Below are 21,821 nucleotides of genomic sequence, written 5' to 3'. Positions count from 1 at the left end.
TTGCAAGCACTGTACATATCCCTAGTTCTACCCAATCAATGTTGTCCTTTAAAAAGTTGTGTTTTGAAATTGTGACATTGAAACATTTGAGAGACAGATTATGAAGTTAGACTGAAAAATCAAAGGGAAAATCTAATTAAAGAACAAGTAAAATATTGACAATTTGGTAGCAATAGAAAATGATTCTGCTGGCCTTCTGGGGCCCTTACAGTTTTGTTCAACTTCTTAAACTGCTATTTCATATTTAAATTAGTTCTTTAATATGCATGCAAATTTCCAAAGTACAACAAGAAACAAAGTCAGACCTACACCCTAGGAACTACACACTAAATATTGATTCATTAAAGCAGGAATTTATTATATTATATTTCTTATACCATATTGCAATAAGGTTGTAGAATATACAGCACAGTTGCCAACATAAAATGTAATTTTATTAATAAAATTATTTAGAAACATAGTAAATAGAGGGCGTACCGATGATCTCAGAGATGCTTTACAAAAGGCAACTGGACTTTTTTGGTTCTTTGAAAACATTTTATTTCTTCAGAATTTCTTGGATGAGGAGTGAAACATTTTCAAGAAAAACCAAGAAAGTCCAGTTGCCGGTAGGGTAAATTACAAGAAATAAGACGTGTGTGTGCACTAAAAGTATTTTTAATAGGATAACAGATTGCTAGGGTCCCTAGTCAAGCCAAGATCAGCTTTAACATTCAGACATTTGGTCTCATACTGTAGAAATATACCTAACTAAAAGGAAGGAAGTGCTGTCAAAGCATTATCATCTCATTATTTTTTCTGAATGCTTTTCATTTAGCAGAACTGTTCTGAAGTAGATAAATAAAAGTATATGCCATAAGTTCATGGAGAGCTCAGCGAAAAAAACATCTTAAAAATAAAACATAAAAGTCAAAGCAGAATAGATTTGTGTTAAGTCTTGTTTGAGTTTTTAAAAAAACAGCATTAAATTCAAGACCAACTTGGAATCTTAGTCTTTGATGTGCTTAGAGACTTCTTATATTTTTTGCAGCATGGCCTCCCATTACTTCAGCATTAGTATGGCATGCTTTGCTGCTTCACATTAAGCTATACCAGTTTGATATGTTTTTCAATCCATAAAAACTGCAGCTGATGTCCTTGCATTATTACAGCTCTATGAATGTACAGAATTACCTCACCAGCACTCAATTAGACTATATGAAATAATGATGCACATGCTCTTAGGGAATACTTTATGGCACATTTATTCTCCATTGGAAGATATTTAAGAATAATGCATTGCTGCTACCCTTTTAGAAACAGCTATTTCATCTTACATAACTTGTAAGATGTTTTCCTTAATTCACTGACACAAAGCAATAAGGGATTGCCATTCTCAAAGTATGAAAAATATATTAGGGCCTGATCGTAAGATCTATGAAATTACTGTCTATATTTTTTTTTCTTAACAATTGATTCTATTAGGCCTCCAAAACCAAGAAAGACTCTGCTTAAATTACTTCTAAGCACTTTCCTTTATTGTTCCTCACCTATAGACAGAAATCTTGCCAAATTTAATTAACTACTTTATCATTAAATCTGAGATCTTCTAGGGAGGAGATGTCTTAACTCTGTTTCTTCCAGCCAAATTACCTTCATTGTCTTCTGCAATGCCTACCCTCCCTACTGGGAATCCAGACTACATTCCACCACAGATTCCATTACTTCAGCATTCGTTTAATCAGCAATTTCCTATTGAAAATGAGGAATGCACATGCTTCAGAAGTAATTTAGAGAAATTGCTTCAGATATTGTGCATATAAAAATGTTTTTTATTAAAAAGGCAACAAAATATAGAAAATAGAATCTTTATTACTGAATTTATTCAAGTATCTACAATGTTTTATGGGCATGATTTTTTTTTTTTTTTGAGTTGGAAAAGAATTTTGAGTGGGTTTTAGTTTTGTTGCTTATTTTAGAACTTAGAGTTCTAAAATTTGTGCTTGTGTTTCCCAATTCAAAATGGCAAAAACCCTTCTGTCAAGTTTCGGCCAATGTGATTTGAGGAAGCTATTAGCCCAAATCCCGGCCCCGCTCCTTCAAAAAAAAAAAAAAAGTTTGGGGACCAAGAGCCTCATTTTTATTCTAATTGGTAGTTTCAGAAGACCTTCTGTCTTCTGGGGGGAAAAAAAGGAAACTATGGCTGGGAAGAAAGCTGATTGAGGTGAGACCCAGTTTCAAGTCCACTTACCCTTAGCCACTGAAACTTACTTGGAGACTGTTCCATATTGTAAGTTACCATCCAGGGCTTTTGCTGTAAGAAAAATAGGAGCAGGCAGCATTCAGTACACTGGTTTGAAGAATCTCAAAGAAAAGGCCAGATGCAAATCTAAAAAAAATAAATGATTAAATATAAAAATTCACGTTAGTACAGATTCAAATAACTTCTAAGCATATTATTTTCAGCTCAACCCTTTATATTGGGAGCTGTTTTATTTTTATCTTATTTTAGTGCAGCTAATATTCACAGTTGAGGTTGGCAGCAATTCTCCATGATCTCAAGAAGAAAGAATACCCACTGCTGCCATTGTTCCTTTTTCAACTGACAATTCAGGGATTGAATTTTGGGCCCTTTGCATGAAAAGCCTGCTGAGCTATGATCCCATAATTCAGAAAGGGGACAGGGTGCTCTGTGAGACTTGGATTGTAAAGCTCATGGCAAAAGTGAGATCCAAACCAGAATTTATGAGTCATAGTTCATTATTTGAGTTGCTATGCTGTACTGGCTCCCAAGGTCAAGAATATTTGAAAAAAAAAAGTGGGATTTCACAGTGCTTGGTAGATTATACCTTTATTCTTCTAAATGACATATAATTTCAGCTACTAGAAAATCTTTGTTGCTTTGTACTCCTGGGTTTCTGTACTGAAAGCTACTCTTGGTAAAAGCAATGATTTGCCCCCTATAGATTTGGAAATGTTGAATTATAAGGTGATCCGGGAGAAATGCTTTCTTAATTGCTCACTCTTTTCTTGATCCTTCTTAGTCACCAAAAGAAACTGTAAGCCAGTCCTTCTACTCAGTCATGCAGTTTGGTAATTTCTACTCAGGGTATAATGCTTTTGTGGAGGTCTCTCTTTAGATAGCAATGGGTATTACTTCACTTGAGATATAGCAAGACGCATTTGACATGATATGAGCTTGGACTTTTTCCCCTTAAGTACTGTATTGACAGCATCACTACTTAGCTCTTTTAAAATTGGGTTGTTAAAACTTGCTGAGAACAGGCTGCATGTTAGTGGATGGATTGCTGTAGGAGATACATTGATCAAATCCAGCCTGGTGTGCTGCTTTCAAGCTTTAATCAGGTGCATAAAGTAGGGAAGGTCAAGAAACTTGATCTTTGTGAATGAATTAACTTGAACCCTATCTTCCAAACTAATCTGAGCTATAGAACATAGTTATCCTTTGACTTTCTGTACTCAGCATCTATTACATAAGTAAATAGGAAAGATAGGGCAGTTCGGTTTAAATCAATTGCAAAAATTATCCATACATCCAAAACAAAACAATCTATCATTCAGAAAATGCAGGACTAATAAGCCACTGACACAATTCACTTCCCAGTTCAAATAGAGCTAAACCAAAACAAACACTAAACAAAGTCAAAGGAAGTAAGACAAAAGCGACTCATTATTTGAGTAATTGTTATTTTCTGTACTCCAGGCTGAGAGCAGTTTTATAAATAAAATAAAATTAAAAAAAATAAAGTTAGAATTTTGGAGTGTGGAATCTTTCAAAGCAAGCTATTCCCACTTACAGGATGCAGTGGCAGCAACCATAGAAATATGCTATTTTGTGGCAACCACCCAGGTCTTCTGACTCTGCTGTTGGATTAACTGCCTTGCAGAGAACATGCACAGCTTAAATATAACCAAAGAAAAGACAACATTCTGCATTCTGGCTATTTTGCAGCTTGTCCAGATACCGCTCCGATATGGCAAACATCAGTCTGCATGTTTTGACTTTTTGTTTACCCAATGCATATCTGAACTTCAATAAATATGCAGTCCTCACCAGCTCCCAGGTAAATGGTACTGCTGAGCTCATAGAAAATACTAATACAAAACTATTTTTATATATTGTCTTTTAAGTAGCCTTGTAGGTAGTTACTACTTTTGAAGTATTCATGGTATACTTTTCACAGGGCACTTCAAAAATCTTCCATCTGCAATATACGCTAAGTTAGCAGCATGTAGTAACTGAAGGACTCAATTATGAATATTATACAAATACACATTACTGTGAAGTTTTTTCCTTGGGAATTATATCAGCCAATTTATTATTATTTTTCTGAATAAGCATAAGAACAGGGAAGGTTGTATCAGCCTGCTGAAAGGAATTAAAATGGATGTTTTAAATCAGAAAATAAAATATATTTTAAAAAAAACCCTTGGCATGAGTGCAGCAGTATGGGGGTGGCTAATCCCCCTTTGGTGAACCAGGAACATAAAGTATTAATCAGACTTCTGTTTTCTGCACTTACTGACTTCTTGTTACTGAGCATGTGTTAAAGCACTGCGGTGCTTCAGCCATAAGGAGACAACTTTGCGTTTTGTTAAGCTGAATGCTACGCTACAGATGGCATGTAACCTGAAATTACCCCATACACATAATAAATCTTTGGCATGTCGTGAATAATGGTGTTCACTTTCTCACATCAGATTTGTGTGCAAAGAAATTGGGTGGAGCCTTTCTGTGAAATTTTTCAGGAAAAGAAAATATTTTTTGGTGATTTCTTAAGAATAGTGTTCTCACTTTGGAACGCTGTCTAACAAAAGATATCCTCTCTTGGGAATATAATTCAAGCAAGGGAATCAGGGAGGTTGCAGACAACTAGAGAGATGATTATAGAGTGAAGCATGTACCTTGGTCACTCCCTAAGAATATCAAATTCCATTGCAGGTAGTCCTCGACTTACAACCATAATGGAGGCAGGGGTGGGATTCTGCCGGTTCTGGTGAACTCCTAGCTCTGAAGATCAGCTGGGACTGAACCGGTTTGCTCCAACAATCATGTGAAGCACATGGTCACTGAACCAGTTGTTATACTGGCAGCATCCCACCCCTGAATGGAGCCCAAAATTTTTGTTGCTAAGTGAGACACTTGTTAAGTGAGTTTTGCTCCATTTTACAGGCTTTCTTACTATAGTTGTTAAGTGAATCATTGCAGTTGTTAAGTTAATAACAGTGTTGTTAAGTGAATCTGGCTTCTCCATTGACTTTCCTTGTCAGAAGATTACAAAAGGGGATCTGGGATACTGTAACCATCCTAAAGATGAGCCAGTTACCAACTGTCTGAATTTTGATCAAGTGACCATAAGGATGGTGCAACAGTTGTAAGTGTGAAAAATGGTCATAAGTCAATTTTTCAGTGATGTAACTTTGAACTGAAGGAACAGTTGTAAGATGAGGACTAGCTGTATTTTATTTTGTTTTAATTATTTTATTTTATTTATTTTTTGGATACCAGTGCAATCAAACTGCATAAGAACTGTTGGGGGGAAATGCAGGAGGAGTTTCTTCTCAGCATTAGAATCAATACCAGAGATGAAAAGAAAAATCTTGTTTCAGATTTGATGAGGCTCATGTTGATCAGAAATGAAAGTATGAAACCAAGACAGAGCATTGGGTTTTGAGAAGGTTCAGAAATTGTCCTCAGATAGGTGGCTAATAATAGTTATAGAGTAGGTATAATTGGTTGGAAAATAGGAAATAAAGGAAGTTAAGACAAGAAAACTATATATATATATAGTTATATATATATATAACTCAAACAGCAAGATCCCAGCTCACCAGCTCAAATCCCCCAGCAGCTGGGACTAGCCTGAGCACGGCCAAGCCCCCACCTGAACAGAGCACGCCTCCAGCCAATCAGAACACGGCCAGCCCCCCAACCAATCAGAACACAGCCAAGCCTCCAACCAATGAGAACACACCCCCACCCAATCGGAACGCAGCCAAGCCCCCACCCAGTCAAGTCACACCCCCACTGGCAGTTAGAAGGAAGAAGCAGCTGAAAGCTCACATCACTCTGAGAAGCACAGAGCCGAAGAAGCAAGCCTGAAGATGATGAATGAGACTTCATCGAAACGTTGCCTAGATACTTTGAATCTTACGCGGGAGAAAACCCGAATAACCAAAGATCCACATACAAATACCATGAGAACCTCAGAATATATATATATATATATATATATATATATATATATATATATATATATATATATATATATATATATATATATATATATATATATTCATATAGTATTGTATATTAATGTAAATATCTATAAGAGATGGATATGTATAATAATGATGCTACAGTGCTGTTAATGTTATGATGGTGCTGTTATAATGTTGTTTTTTAAAGTGTAAAAGAACAATAAAATTTATTTTAAAAAATAGTTATAGAGTTTCTGGTTCATATTAAACTTTAGCCATGGAATACCTATATGTCTTAGATCTACCTTATATAACCTTCAGTCCTACCAGTATTAATCCCTAAGCAGAATTGGTTTTATAGAAGTCTTGCCCATCTGAATATAATTACATTTTGAAAGTCTGTTTTGGATAACTTCGCTTTCTTAGGTCTCTTAAATAGAGTTATAGCTCAAAATAAATTCAAAATAAAAACAGATTCCCATATATCTGAATATTGCAAAAATAACATACTTGGAAAGAAGTATAAATAAATTGAATAACAATATGGAGTTCACCTAAGTTCTCTTTATAATAATAGCTCTCTCTCTCTCTCTTTCTCTCTCTCTCTCTCTCTCTCTCTCTCATTCTCTCTCTCTCTTGTTCTCTCTCCTCCAGATAAAATAATCTAGTCACACAGCTGCAGAAGCAACTTCCCATTTTATTCCTTTACATCTTTTACTGCCAAGATTTAACTAAATTGAAAATGCAAAACTGAATGTGGTCATCGAGCTAAGAGATTTATTTTTCTTTTTTTAATCAGAGTTGGCAAACAAAGTTTGCTTTGGTTGCTTGCTTTGACATATGGTTCGTACTGTGTAGTTTTGAAGTATGGTTGGCAGTTGGACGAAAAGAACAGAACAGAAATATTAGTTTCCATACCAATCATCAAATAATGAGCAGTCACCCCCCAAAAGGTTCCCATAGCAGCAAGGTTTAAAATGACCTAACTATTCCAATGTTCACCTCTTCTTGGAATACTGTTTGTCTTTTAATGGTTTTCTTGTTATCAAGTTCTGGCAAAAATTTCCAAACTTCGTGATCAGCTGGTATTTCAGAGAAATATTTTTTTAAAAATGATTTTTAAAAATGAATAAAAAAGTTTGCATATTGCAAAACAAATTACTTGCTTTTTGTACCTCTTTTATTTGCAACAATGTCCCTGGATATCACATAGGTTCTGCAAGCATCTTCAGAAAATAAATATTGCCAGGGACTATACTTGAAGTGAACCCACTACTCAGAATAAAAGTGAAACTCAAGCATACCACTGTTAAATATTTATTTATATTCCTCCTTAAGGTGGTGAACATATCCAATACAACATCTTCTTCCTATTTTCCCCACAACAACAATTCTGTGATGTCAATTGGGTGAACGAGTGATGGCCCAAAGTCAGTCAGGTAGCTTTCATAACTAAAGTGGGCCTAGAACTCATAATCTCCTGCTTTCTAGCCTGGTGCCTTAACCACTAGGCCAAACGGAGTCTCTGATGCTGTTGTGGGAAGTGTATTCATTTTATGACTCAAAACTCAAGATGAAAAAGGGAGGTTTTCCTTTTGAAGTAAGGAAATGCGGTATCAAGCACTGATTAGAACTGATCTTGGAATGTTTTTGAAGTGCTGGGAACTATCACACATTTTGGAATGCTTTTGAAATGCTAGATACCGGATAAAGAAGTGTCTGTTATGAGCTAGGTACCATGAAAGATAATAAAATGTAAGTTGTATCCTGAAAGATAGATTGTAAATCAAGCCATTTGTATACTGGGGGGGGGAGTAGTAGGGGGTAGTTTTGGGTATAAGAGTAGAGCCTTTAAGCTTTGCCTTTCGTTCCTCCCACCTGCCAGGGCAGGAACCCGTTTCTGCAGAAATGTTACAATAAAACCTTTTTCCTTGGATCAACTTTGAATCCTGGTGGTTTTTCTTAGCCACAATCTCACAATTTGGGGGCTCGTCCGGGATCCTCGACGGCGGCCGACTGGAAAACGGGGACCAGGTAAGAGAGTGGCCACAACCTCCCATTGAGAGGCACCTCTCCCCGAATTCGGTCAGACTCCCGAGGTGACTGGGAAATCCAGACGATCCTTGGAAAAAGAACTGAGAAGAAATGCCGGCTGAGAGTGTGTGAGATCGATCTGAGTTGGGGACGCCCACACATCCTTTGACTGACTGCGGAAAGTCCAGGAGTGATCAGATCAGGTAAACTTTGTTTCCTTTCATTTGTAGAAAGAGGGAGAGGTCCTTAAACTCCCTGGGGGAATCCAGCGTCTGCTGGAGGACGGGACTGGTGAGTCAAGGCTCTGGGAGTCTGAAAGAGTAGAAGATGGGGAAGGGACAAAGCAAGGCTCTGGGAGCCTGGAAGAAGCCTGCCTGGGACAGGGAAAATCTGACAATGGCAGAAAATCAATTCCGGTAGATTCGCCTTTGGGACAGCTACTCCAGCAGTGGTTTTCCCCGAATTTAAAGGAATTCACCAGACATCTCGAAAAGAAAAACATGATTTATCTTTGTCGAGAACGATGGCCAAAATACTCTTTGATTGATCCTAAATTCCCATATCACTGGAGTCCTGAGGGGGAAACCAGTAGCTATTGCATGACCAAATTGCGGGACTATATTCTCCAACACAAAATGACTACTCAAATTGCATACATAGATGTATGGTTTCATGTGAAATTTGAAGGTCCCCTCCCTCCAATTGAGGGTCAATACATGTCACAACAAAAAGACAATGAGAGTGAGACGGATGATTGGCTGCAGAATCCGCCACCTGCAAATCCTAATTTGAATAACGCGCCCGCCAATGTTCCTATGGCACCACCGCCATTGCCGGTGGCACAACCCCCTCCTCAGCCGCCTCTTTACCCACGGCTGAGAAAAGAAGTAGAAGAATTAAAGAGGAGTGTTCAGGATTTTCCATTCAGAGAAAACCTGAAGTGGATGCATTTCCTCTTAGGGAAGTCCCTAATGGGATCAATGCTGCAGGCAACCCGGTGACAGTCTTTGTGACTGTCCCCATAAAACCAGCCGAGTTGCGATGCTTATCGGGAGTTGATGTATATCCTGGGGACTATTGTAATAGGCTTCGGGACAGCCTAGTTAAATATTCTGGTGTGGATCCAACCACACCTGCTTTTGAATCCATGTGGAGAAAATGCAGTTTGTGACTGGGGCTTGGCCAGATATTCAAAAGAAAATTCAGAAAATGGATAATTGGGGAGCTGTGGGAATTGTTGATCTCCTGAAAGCAGCCCAACAAGTTTTTGTGAACAGACACTGTAAAAACCAGACAGAAGTCACAAATGATGCTTGCAGCTATGCAGGCTGCAATGAAAAATGAGATGAAGAAAAGTGAGAATTTTGGGAAAGGTTCAATTGGAGAAAGGAGTGAGAATTTTGGGGGATACAATCAGGGAAGTTTTCAGGGCAGAGGAAGAGGTATGGGAATGAAGCAGCCTGGAATGGATAGGAGTTGCTTCAGGTGTGGGAAGGAAGGTCACTTTGCGCGCGAGTGTCCTACCAACCGGGAAGGAAGGAAGGATGTGGAAGATGACTGTGGAAGATGAGAGAGCAATTTCAGATGAGGTCTGGGCAGGAGGGGAGAAGCCCAGTGATCTTGGGATGAATCCCTCCCAAAGACAAATGGTTTACTGTGATAGATCTGAAGGATGCCTTCTGGGCATGCCCCCTTGAGGAGGGAAGTAGAGACCTGTTTGCATTTGAATGGGATGATCCTGAGAGTGGAAGAAAACAGCAGTTTTCTTTGTTGTTTGGACAGGCTTTGAAAAGTTAGTGTCTTTTGAGAAAAGGAAGGGGATTATGTTGATTCAGTATGTGGATGATTCGTTGCTGACTGGAGAGAAAGAGGGGGAGGTTAGAGCGGCATCCGTGGCTTTGCTAAATTGGCTGAAGGAGCAAGGATTGACAGTTTCATGGGAAAAGATCCAGTTTGTGGAAAAGAAGGTGAAATATTTAGGGCATTATATTCAGCAGGGGGTGAGGTCCTTGGATCCTGAAAGGGTGAAAGGGATCATGAGCCTGGCTCCCCCCAGAAATAAGACAGAAGTCAGGAAAGTGCTTGGATTGTTGGGGTATTGCAGAGCTTGGGTGGATCAATACACTGTGTTAGCTCAATTCTTGCACAGGAAGCTGGTAGGAAAAGGAGAGAGTATAGAATGGTTAAAGGGAGATGATGAGAGATGGAAAGTTTTAAAGAAGGCATTGTCATCCGCACCGGTTTTGGCTTTGCCCAATTTGAAGCTCCCATTTCATCTGTATGTGTCAGCAGCACAGGGAACGGTACTAGGAGTATTGGCACAGAAGAGTGGGGGGCAATACCAGCCCATCGCTTTTCTGAGCAAAACTCTGGAGCCGATGGTGAGAGGATGGCCAGTGTGTGCAAGCTGTGGCTGCTACAGCTATGCTGGTGGTAGAGAGCAGGAAGTTAACCTTTGGGGGGGGCTTCTTGTGCATTCACCCCACCAGGTTACTTCTGTGCTAAGTCAGTTGGCAACAACTTGGATGACAGAAGGGCGGATTCTCAAATATGAAACAATTTTGAGAACCAGCCCAGATGTGGTGATTGGGACAGATAGGAATTTGAATCCAGCAGAATTCCTAGAAGGGAGAAGACAGGAGTGGGAAGCTGAGGACCATGATTGTTTATTGCAAGTAGATTTGATGACAAAGGTGAGGGAGGATCTGGAAGAGACTCCTCTGAAGGAAGGGGAAAGATGGTTTGTGGATGGATCAAGTAGGGTTGAGGAAGGAAAGAGGAAATCAGGATTCGCAGTTGTGACAGGAGCAGGGGAGATAGAGCTGGTGATGGTATCCATTCCCTTGCTAGAAATGGAAGAAGATGAGGATTGGAAACCTGAAGGAAAAGAGAAAGATGATTTGGAAAGAGAAGAGTGTACATTAACTGAGGATGGGTGGAGAACCTCAGAGGGGGTGAGGGTGGTCTCTGTGAATGCAATGAGGGGAATTCTGTAAAAGGTACATGAGGGAGGGCGACCTCTAGTGGGCTGGCCTTTCCAAAGAGCACAAATTGATTTCACTGAATTACCAGAGAAGGGGGAGTGTTGGAAATACTTGCTTGTGAACTTATCTTTGGCACTGCTCAGAATCAGAACATGTCCAAGGAAAGACACTGGAGTCTCTCCATTCGAGATGCTACTGGGGCGACCCTACTTGGCGAAAATAGGGAATCCAATTCCTGAATTTAAAGATTTGTTTTTGAGAAAATATTTGCAGGTACTGTCCAGGTTTTTTTTTGCTTTTTCTGTATAAACAGAGACTGTTGGTGCAACGACCACCTCTTGCTGGGAGCCAACATCCCTTTGAGACTGGAGATTGGGTTCTGACAAAGACTTGGAAAGGCGAGAAGCTGCAGCCTAGCTGGGAAGGCCCGTACCAGGTGCTGTTGACAACTGAATCTGCAGTTCGCACTCGGGAATGAGGCTGGACGCATTACAGCAGAGTCAAGAAGGCACCGGAACCTGAGAAACCTTGGAGGGCAGTTCCAGTGGATGGTCAGCCGCTGAAGCTCACTTTGAAAAGATGAAGAAGTCTGAACCCTGGACTGAGCTAATTGTCTTTATTCTAGGACTAGGACTGGGAACTTCCTGGGGAAGCGAGGATTCACATCAACCCCAGAATGTTACTTGGGTTGTACTTGATTCCCATTCAGATATAGTCAATTGGACTAGCGGAAAGAGGCCTCCCAATACTTGGTTTCCAGAACTGCAATTTGATTTGGGAAGGGTCCTCTTGTCCACCACCAATGACACGTTCATAAAGAAACATCATTTTTACGTCTGCCCTGGACATAAAACTGAAAGAAGCTACAAAAAGACTTGTGGGGGTGCTGATCAGTTTTATTGTGCAGCCTGGAGTTGTGTGTCTACGGGACACATCTGGTGGGACCCTCTGTTCAAAGGTGATCTGATACAGATCATTCTGGGATAGTACAGGACTCCATGAAAAAACTGAGGGAAGGACTGAACCAAAGAAAAAGAGAAAGGGATGACCACCCTAATCTCCACTCTAATAGGATCCTTAATTTTGTTATTATTAATCTTCACCTTTGGTCCATGTATCTTGAACAAATTAATGTGAGTTTGAGTCAAAGATGGAACAAGAACAGGGGGGATTGTGGGAAGTGTATTCATTTTATGACTCAAAACTCAAGATGAAAAAGGGAGGTTTTCCTTTTGAAGTAAGGAAATGCGGTATCAAGCACTGATTAGAACTGATCTTGGAATGTTTTTGAAGTGCTGGGAACTATCACACATTTTGGAATGCTTTTGAAATGCTAGATACCGGACAAAGAAGTGTCTGTTATGAGCTAGGTACCATGAAAGATAATAAAATGTAACTTGTATCCTGAAAGATAGATTGTAAATCAAGCCATTTGTATACTGGGGGGGGTGGGGGGAGTAGTAGGGGGTAGTTTTGGGTATAAGAGTAGAGCCTTTAAGCTTTGCCTTCCGTTCCTCCCACCTGCCAGGGCAGGAACCCGTTTCTGCAGAAATGTTACAATAAAACCTTTTTCCTTGGATCAACTTTGAATCCTGGTGGTTTTTCTTAGCCACAATCTCACACTGTGGCACAGGAATCCATTCCTAACCCTAACGATAATCTGATGAAATATGCACCATAATGTCACAATTCAACCTCCATACTTCTTTACTTGTGACAAGGCATTACAACTCAATATGCCTTCTTGAGGATGTCTTTGTAGTAGGCTCTAGTCTTACCAGTTTGTCTTTAATAAAATAAATAAGTTTTCTGATTGGCTGTGCTTGCCATATTGGCCATGTTGCATAGCAACATTCATTTTGTCATTGCTCCTCTCCCCCAGATAGTGCCTGCCTTTGCATTCATTTTTACAGAAAAGTTGTGTTTAAATTTGCACTATGTTTATTTACTACTACTGAGGCATATAATTTGACCAGAGGTGCTTAAACCTTTGAGTGCAACTGTAACTGCAGTCCAAACTCATTTTTTTATCTCCATGGCAGTCTTGTTAGGTTGGTGGTCCAAAGTCACAAGATAAGCTCTGTGATCAAATGGGCTTAACCGAAGAGTGCAAAACATTCATACCTACATATTCCCACACACATATACAAAGACTCCTGTCCAGACACAGCCTCCCAATATATAATTCTAAAGAGGTCCTTTTGTAATCTCCTCCAGAATATTGATTCCTTCACTGCCCATCCCTTTTAATAAATAATAGTAACAATGCAACAACACTAAAGAAACAGTAGCAGAATGGACTAGGAGAAAAATAGTAAGAAAGGCTGGCTCCATGGTAATGGGAGGAGGGGAAACTGTTCACACTCCAATAAACCTGAATAAGGAATTCCAGACATGTTAGCTCTGTTTAAATTCCGCCATAGATAATATGGTCAAAGACTAAAATCCAGCCTCCCAGTCCTGCCTTGGAAGTATCATGCAAGAATTCTAACCACATAAATGTGATCTACAATATGGAAACATAAAGTAATGAGCTGCGTTCTAAAACAGAGATTTCCACCCACTCCTAACAAGTCAAAAAGTTTGGTGTCATCAAGCTTCTTTTTAAAAATATTTTAGAATTTAAAATAAGTTTCAGCTAAAAGGGCTTCCCACCACCTATTTTATCTGTACAATAGTGTTACCCAGAGAGGTATTATAATGAAGGCATTAACTATCTTGCAGTTACTGTACAAGCTATTGTCCTTGACAATAGCCAATATTAAAAGGTTATAAAATAATAGAATGATGAGGTTCTTTGATCCCTACAAACACACACACACACACACACACACACACACACACACACACAATGCTTTCCCTTTAGCTTCATGATTTATCTTCACAAGATAACTACTACAAAGTGGCAACAGGTTTTTGAATGATTAGTAGTCAGCTCTTCAGAATAACAAGATGGAAGATTAGACCAAACTAGTTCAGTGCTGCATTAAATGTAAATTAGTGATCTGATAATAAATTAAACCTTAACTCTCTTAGAAATTACACATTAATACAGATTTTTCTGCTGTATCTTATATATTACAAAAGAATATGTTAACATCAAATAATAAGCTATAATAAATAGCTTTGGAAATTGTAGAACATGAGATTTAACATGAGACTTAGTTTTGGGCTGTTATGTATAATTTTTAAATATTAAATTCCTATTAATGGGGTTAGATCTATACCCAATAAGGTTCATTGTATATGAAGTATTTCTCAACTACTTAAATATTTAAGATATCTATATTCAGTAACATACAAATAGCTGAAGATAAAGAAGTTCAGCTAAAATAAAAAATATTATAAAACAGTGTATGGTAGTAACTTGGTAAACTGTTGGCTATGTGTATATATTATAGTTTAGTAATGTAGATATGTGATTTGAATAAGGCAATCAGGAATGGAAATCTTGCTTTTATCTGAATCTCAGTTAGGGGAAGAGAGGGTTAAGAGAAACTAATTGGCTTTTTATTGACTTCATCAATAATAAACTCAAGGCAACTGATTCTTGACCTCTTTAAAAATAAAATACAAGGTGTTAGTCCTGAATCAGAATCTATTGTTGGATTTTAAAATCTATTTCTTGATCCACTGTAACACAATCTATCTGATTCTTTTTTACATATTAGCAGATATGGACATGTCCACATTTAACTGGGTTTGTGTCCCATATTATTCATGATTTATTGGCAATTGGCCAATATCAAGCTTATGAAAGGTTGATTCAAAGAAATTATCTGTCAGAGTATATTCATGAACTGGAATAGAGCATGGTAACAAGGTCAGCCAATGAATAGGCATAGCAATTAAATCAGCCAATGAGGATTGTTTTGGAAACTGAAACTAGAATAGCTTAGGATGGAAACTGAAACTAAAAGTAGCCTAGGCGTGGCTCAATATTAAGCTCTGCAGCTCTGAAGCTATGTTGAGCTCTGAGTCTGTTGAAAATGAAACTGCTTCTCTCCTCTGCTTGCCTGCTGAACTAAAGTGAAACTGATGTCTGTTTCTGAGCTGCTGAGTTGCTGCTGAAGCTCTGAACTTGTAACATATCTGCTTCTGTCTGAGTTTCCTCCATGTTGGAGAAATCTACAACTGGTTTGTAAAATCTACTTATTATGTTTATAAAGACGTCAAATGAAGCATCAGCCATCTGTGTTTATTTTGCTGGCGCTGAATTAACACTGCAAAACTCTGAATATTATCCACAACCCTATTGCCTACATTTCAGTCCGTTTTAATTCTTTGTTTCATTTTTTCATGCAGATGACATGAAATTGGGTGAAATAGCTAATTCCTGGAAGACCATTCAAAATGATCCTAATACGTTGCAGAAAAATGACTAAAAGTAATAGAATAACATTGAATGAGAGGACTTCTTCATTTTGGAAACAGAATTCAAATGTGTAGGTATAGAATGGATATGCTTTGTTTAGTAAAAAATATTTGTGAAAACAATCTCAGAACTTCAGTTTATTCCAAACTGAATGTAAATCAAAAGCATGACATAATTTGGAGAAAAAATAGATGCAATTTTAAGCTGCATCAAGAGTATAATTATTAAACTATGGAAAATTATTACTGGTATTATTCTGGATCCTATCCTACATATTTATCCAATTAAAATGTCGATGGTATATATTAAAAGAGATTATAATGGGCTTTAGGAAGGGACTATCAAAACGGTCAGGGGACTGAAAGCTTAGTCTTATAAAAGAAGAGTTAGGATAACTGTGTAAGACTGAGACATAATGTGAAAGTATTGTTAAAATACCTGAAAGCTCTGTTCTCTTTCAGTCTTGAATGCAGATTACATAAAAATGGAGAGAAGCTATCAGAATCTACACATGCCTATTGAACATTAGAAAAAGCATCTGTAAGAAAAGGTCAAGAGAGGAGAGGTGATAATCCTCCTTACTTGATGCATGCAAGTAGAACCTGGATAGCCAACTACTGTTGATGCTTCAGTTTGGATTCCTGTACGGAGCAGAAGGTTGTCTCAGTTACCAAAAGTCCTTCTCTCGCTGTAATCTTTTGCAACCAAGCTTTCTCCTGAAGATTCATAGTCAAGAATATTTAAAGTGGCTTGATATGTGATGATATGACATATCATCACAGTGGCAAGGATAGCCTTTGCCCAAAACTGGAAATCAACAATGATACCCACGGACCTGGCAATAACTAATAAAATACACCAATGCACAGAAATGGTTAGACTAACTATGTTACTAAAAAATGAAGAGCGGGATTTTTTTACAATTTGGAATATATGGTACAAATGGTTGTATAAAAAGGAAGTAAAGATGTCTAGTGAAATTGATTAAACAAACAACAAGCGAAAATGGAAATAAGGATAAATGTATATATAGCTATGCATATATGTAAAGTAATATAATTAAATAAATATTGTATCATAAATGTAATAATAACATAAATAAGTAAGGATTTAGGATACAAGTTATAGATTTACCTGTAGCAAATGAATTTAATTGACACTAATAGAAATGTACAGCTATGAAAACGCTGCAAAAATGTGAGAACATGTTTCTCTTTTTCTAAATATTCTTTTTTTAAAACTTTCAATAAACATTATTTTAAAAAATATTTAAAGTGGCTTAATTATAGGCTACAGCCTCACTTGTATTTAACCACATCTTTTTTTCTTCCCCATATTGAAATGTAAGGCAAACTTCAGGGATACAACAGTATTTCACCCCTTATTCAACACCACCTGAAGACAGCTTCAGTTACAGTATATACAATCTGTTAGGCTTTGTCAGCCATTGCCTTGAAGTTAAGGTGACTAGCAGTGACTGCAAACAAAGGCAATAATAGAAGCAAAAGAGAGATCAGAAACATCTGATCCATTCCAGTATGATTTTTTTACTGATCCTACGACGAGCAGAGAGCCCTTTGGCTCAGCATTAGAAAAAAATAATTTCATGAAATTATTTTACTTCCATTTTCATAGCCTTTTAATGCTGTTGTCCATTAAAACTTATTGATTTCTTTTCCCTCATATTTCATATATGAGTCCCACTGATTTAACACAAGATCAGTGGCACCAACTTTATATTAGGTTTATTTTTAAAAGAGTTTATACATTATATGAAACGTAATCCTCCAGGTATTACTAAAATATTACAGCCAGCTACTACATCATCAAATTATGCTGGGTGGTAATCCATTAAGTCAGGTCTGTCAAACTTGCGGCCTACGGTTCTGATGCATCATGCACTGGTCATGCCTATGCCCGGTTTAGCGAAGGGGGAAAAAGTATATTACGTGACAACGCTGTGACGATGCGAGTTTGACATCCCTGCATTAAGTGAATGCTATTTTTACAGAAGACTGATATAAACTAATCCTACGTAGCTTTTTCTCTGGTAATATCACACTACTAACCAGAGCATATAAAACATTTGCTAGACCAATACTCGAATACAGTTCATCAGTCTGGAACCCACATTACGTATCTGATATTAGCACAATTGAGAAAGTCCAGAAATATTTCACAAGAAGAGTTCTCCACTCCTCTACTCGTTGTAGAATACCTTATGCCAACCGACTTGAAATTCTAGAACTAGAAAACCTTGAATTACGCCGTCTTCGGTCTGATTTAAGCATGGTATATAAAATCATACATTGCAATGTCCTACCTGTCAATGAATACTTCAGCTTCAACCATAACAACACAAAAGCACACAATAGATACAAACTCAAAGTTAACCGCACCAAACTTGATTGCAGGAAATACGACTTCAGCAATAGAGTGGTCAATGTCTGGAATACTCTACCCGACTCTGTAGTTTCTTCCCCAAACCCCAAAAACTTTAACCTTAGACTGTCTACTATTGACCTCACCCCTTTCCTAAGAGGTCTGTAGGGGGCGTGCATAAGCGCACCAACGTGCCTACTGTCCCTGTCCTATTGTTTCTCTTATTCTTCTTTTATTTTTCTTATATGTACCCATTTCATGTATTCACAACTATGTATACACTTATTCTTATTATCTTGTAAACAATTGGCAAATCAAATAAATAAATAATAAACAGCACAGGCATTGAATGTTTATACAGAGACCAACCCTGCGAATAATGAGTAGTCTAATCTGCATTGCTCAGTATTGTATTGATAGTAATAAAGCTACCTACCTATTAGCTACCTATTAGCCTGGAAAACTAGGAATTATATTCCTAATGCATTGGAACTGTTTGAACTATCGAGATAACTGGTGTACAGATTGTATACTCATCACAAAATTGTTTCAGTTCATACATTTGGAGACAATGTGCTAATAGACTAATTTCTGAACATTTGATGAAACCTTGAGGCTAATTACTGATTTAAAAATCTGGTAATCATAAATTAACTGGGCATGATTTGACAACTATTGAAAGATATAATATTGTCATTGGAACTAAGTAATTCCTAATAAAAAGAAATGTACCAGCTGCTATATTCTATCAAAATAGCCACTTATGAAATAAACCTAATGGTAAATGCCTATTTAAGCAAATGAATTTAAGCACATGAATAAAAATACCAAAGTTGGAATTATGGACTCACTTAGCAGAAAATAAATCCTACATTTTTTTTATGAGAAATTTGAATAAAAGCTAAAAAAGCTAAGAACTAATAAGAAAGAAACGGGAAAAGAAAGAAAGGGGAAAAGAAGAGAAAGAAAGAAAAAGACAAGAAATGCAAATAGAATCAAAAGAAATAGAAAGACGTTCCTACCATTTTTTGTTTTTTGTTTGCAGCAAATATAAATACAATCACAAAATTATCCTTTTTGGTTACAAAAAGAATAGCTCTCATTTTCTGTTATCTCTTTTTTCAAATATTTAAAGCCATCAAAAGTAAGATTATTATTTTTTTATGTTTCATGCAATAAGTCTATAAGGGGTTTATAGTCAGCAACGAATATGATGTTGTCTTTTCTGTAATCAAGGAAGTCAGTTTGGCCATCTCTGCAAGCTCCATTATCTTTACCAACCATTCCTCCCTCTGCTTTCCATTCTAAATATTAGTTCAAAGGCTATAAATGGTCATATAGTTATCCTGAATTTAGATTGCTTTCTGAGCAGATGGCAGAGTAAATACAATTTAATAAGCCATGGACAAAATACTCTTAGGTTCTTTTACAAAATAACAAATGTGCTAGACTTTAAGGTACAGGAAGCCTGTTTGTTTTCACTGCAGGAACAGTAACATGGCTTCCATCTGCGAAACAAGAAACTAAGCCCCACCATTACTCCTTGTGTTCGTGATGTTGAGCTCAAATATTTCAACAAGTATTGGGGAAAAAAAAGTCTAAGCATTTTCAATAAATTTACTTGAATAGAACAGGGACAGAATCAATCCTGGCTTAATTAGATGTTCTTGGATTCAATATTTTACAATAAATTACTGCCTAGATTTACAATTTCTGCAAGGTCATCATGTAACTGTTTGGTAAGGTTTAAATTTAGTAATGAATCCTTTTACAGCATGTTGTAGCATACCACAAAGATTCTGTCTTGAATGGGCCATTATGACTATTTTATATTCACCAATCTGTATGTTTCATTGATCTTCTTTTGTATACCTGCTCCTTTTTTACGGAAACTCCAATTTCTGTCCAGATTTCATTGTCCAGCCCATGCTGTTTCCAGATATCAAGTTACAATCATTTTACTGCAGCCTTTCACCACCTAATGCTCCCCAGTAGTATTGAATTCAACTTCTAACCAGCAAAGCAACAATCCCATGAAATTAAATCTTTTCATCTTTATCAAAATAAAGAAGATGACCAAGTTACCTTCTATCAGATGGAGATGGTTCTATCTGAATATATCTAATGGTCTTGTTGCCTTTTTTTAAATTAAATTTTTATTGGCTTTTAAGACAAACATAGACAAACAAAACATAAAAACCTCAAGCCATCTTCCATATATATACATACAGTGTGTCGGTTGGTTTACAAATTGTTTTGTGCTTCCATTTCGTAGTCTTCAATTATAATTACATTGTATATATTCTCATATTTTCAATCAAATATTAAATACATTAATATCATTGTTAATCAATCATTTGACTATACTCTTATTCATTCATGTTTTACAAAATAATCCATATTTTAATTGTTTTATGACAGTTCATATTATCATCTCAAATCTATCCTACAATCATTTTGTAGATATAAGAAGAAAAGAATACATCTTTATATATTTATTATTTTCTAAGAATCTACATATTTCATTACCATGTTTTATTGTCTAACCATTGATAGAATAGATCCCAAATTTTATAAAATTGTTTTATCATCTTGTTCTCTAATTTCAAATGTCAATCTACTCATTTCAGCCTTCTTGGACTTGGAAAAGGCCTTGGAAAAGACCGAGTCCCGCACGATCTCATCTGGTATGCACTGCGAGATCACGGCGTGCCCGAGCTACTGCGTACAATGGGTCCAACTCCTATACAGATGTCACAAAAGCCGTGTAAAGCGGCAGCTGGGATATCAGAGGAGTTCAATATCACCGTCGGCGTACACCAGGGCTCTGCTCTCTCACCACTGCTGTTCATTCTGGTGATGGACACAATTACACACGACCTGCACACGCCCGCCCCATGGACGCTGCTCTACGCCGATGATGTGTTCCTGGCCAACCTGCGCAAGGCTGAACTCGAGCACCTAGTCCAACAGTGGCACGACCGCCTCGAGCAGTTTGGGCTCCGGTTGAACCTAAAGAAGTCCGAATACCTGACCACTGACAACGAAACGACAGGCTCCATCCACGTGAACGGGCAGGAGCTACCGCGCGCCTCCACCTTCAAGTACCTGGGAACTACTCTTGGGGAAGAAGGCCTACTACAAACTGAGGTGGCAGCCAGGATCAACGCAGCGTGGGGCAAATGGAAGTCCGTCACGGGCGTCCTCTGTGACAAGAAGATGCCGATGCGCCTGAAGGCGAAAATCTATAACTCTGTGGTGCGCCCGTGGCCATATACGGCGCAGAGTGCTGGCCGACGACCAAAGAAGTCGAAAGCAGACTCCAGACAATGGAGATGCGAATGCTCCGATGGTCGGTAGGCCTCACCCTACTCGATCGCGTCAGGAATGAAGAAGTGCACAGACGGTTCAACGTCGTGCCCATCCCCACGGTCATGAGGCAGTCCCGGCTACAATGGTTCGGCCATGTGAGTCGCGCCAAGGAAGAATCCATCATCAAATCTGCGATGAAGGTGATTGTCGGAGGAGCGAGACCGCGTGGTAGACCTAAGCAACGCTGGATGGACACGATCAAGGCCGATCTAGAGATCGCGAAGGCAGACCCGACATACGTGGCAGACAGAGAGGCGTGGAAGCAGTACTCAAGGACATTAGCGGACCTCGCCAGAGCGCGAGACAAACGCTGATGAAAAAGAAGAAGAAGAAGAAAGAATCTACTCATTTCAGCATATTCCAATATTTACTTAATGATTTCCTCCTGTAATGGTATTTTCTCATTTTTCCAGTTTTTGGCAAATACAATCCTAGCCGCTGTTAATACATTTACAATCAGGTATTTCAATCTT

Source organism: Notechis scutatus, chromosome 4 (assembly GCF_049901735.1).
Source record: "Notechis scutatus isolate UNSWTSFEM ecotype Mainland chromosome 4, rNotScu1.2, whole genome shotgun sequence".
In the NCBI taxonomy this organism is placed as follows: Eukaryota; Metazoa; Chordata; class Lepidosauria; order Squamata; family Elapidae; genus Notechis; species Notechis scutatus.
This window is presented reverse-complemented; position numbering follows the sequence as displayed.